Here is a 1,620-nt window from a genome sequence, read left to right as displayed (position 1 = left end):
AATATTTAAAAGGCATTTAGATATACTAATTATTAATTTTACTAGTATCCTAGAGTTTATTGCATTTTGTTTTTGTAAAGCTTTCATAATTTTCTACATTTTTGTATATCATTGAGTTCGTGGCGTAATTTCCTTCATATATATTTTATGTGAACTAAATTGATATGATTATAAGATAAGAAAATAAAAAATTTATCATGATTTAAAAAAATTATCTTTTTACTTTTTTATTTTCACTATATTTTGGATATTAATATATATTTGAGATTTTGTTAAAAAGTAAATCTATTGAAAAACAATCTGTTTCCTTTGAATACTTATTCTAATTTTAATATCTCACTTGAGAATTTAAAAAATTTTTTAAAATGTTGTCAAGTTTTATTTCTTCATGAAATCAACAATTTTTGTATTTTAATTTAAAAGTAAAATTCTTCAATATGGCTCGCTGTCATAATCAACATAATTTCATTTAGATTATGCAAAAATTTTATAACAATTTTCTGAAATTATATTATATTTAATATTATTATAACAAGCGTACAATTTTTTAAAATTTCTTGTACAACTATCTTTTCACTTTGACTACCATCAATAAACAGATTTCATCTTTTCAATGACTTTGCTCGCGGATATATACTGATTTAATATTAGAATGTATAACAGTTAAATATTTTATACATGTTTTGTATATATAATATAATATTCAAAATAAAAAAAATACAATTATAAAGTAAATACAAATATAGTGTGTTTCATGTAATCAATCAATTTTGGTTTGACATTAACATGAAAATTTTAGAAAATTATCCTTATATTAAAACATTTTTTTTATAGAATAATATAATAGGCTTTTTTAAAATTATGATGATTTTTAAAATTTTGTTAATTTTTTTAATTAAATGTAATTACACTTTTTGAAGAATTTATTTCATTAAACAATGAAACAACAATTAAAATATAATGTTTTATGTTCTCACACGTGTCAGATACTTTAGAAATTAAAAATTTGCACAAGCAATAATTAATGGAAAAGTAATAAAATCTGTCCATCATTAACTTTTTTTATTAGCTCTGTTATTTATGAGCTTTTTATGAAGAATTTCGTTTATCTATAAACATATTCCAATGATAAAATATAATCGAATATATTTTATTAATTTTTTTAAATCACGAGATATATGTACAACTAATCGTATACTTATGTATGCTATGTATATAATAAATATATGTATATATGATTTGTGTATGTCAACTTATTTTCCAATTTCTAATGATCATTTTTTAATCAAAATTTTTCCATTACTTTCAACTCCACTTTTATTTCAATACTACATTATCAAAGTACGACATATGTTAGAAATAATTGTTAGAATTAACTTAGGAAGTTACCAGAAAAATTATACAATAATGAATATTAAAGCTTTCAATTTGCACAAAAAAAATTTTAAATGCTGAATAAAGAAGTATTCTGGCATATAATTCTTACATAGAAGAAAATTGTACGAGAGAGAGAGAGAGAGAGAGAGAGAGAGAGAGAGAGAGAGAGAGAGAGAGAGAGAGAGAGAGAGAGAAGAAGAAGTAAAGTAAAGTAAGTAAGTAAGTAAGTAAGTAAGTAAGTAA

The sequence above is a fragment of the Atta cephalotes genome, assembly GCF_000143395.1.
Source record: "Atta cephalotes unplaced genomic scaffold scaffold00002, whole genome shotgun sequence".
In the NCBI taxonomy this organism is placed as follows: domain Eukaryota; kingdom Metazoa; phylum Arthropoda; class Insecta; order Hymenoptera; family Formicidae; genus Atta; species Atta cephalotes.
The sequence above is the reverse complement of the archived record's forward strand: the minus strand, read 5'-3'. Positions refer to the sequence as shown.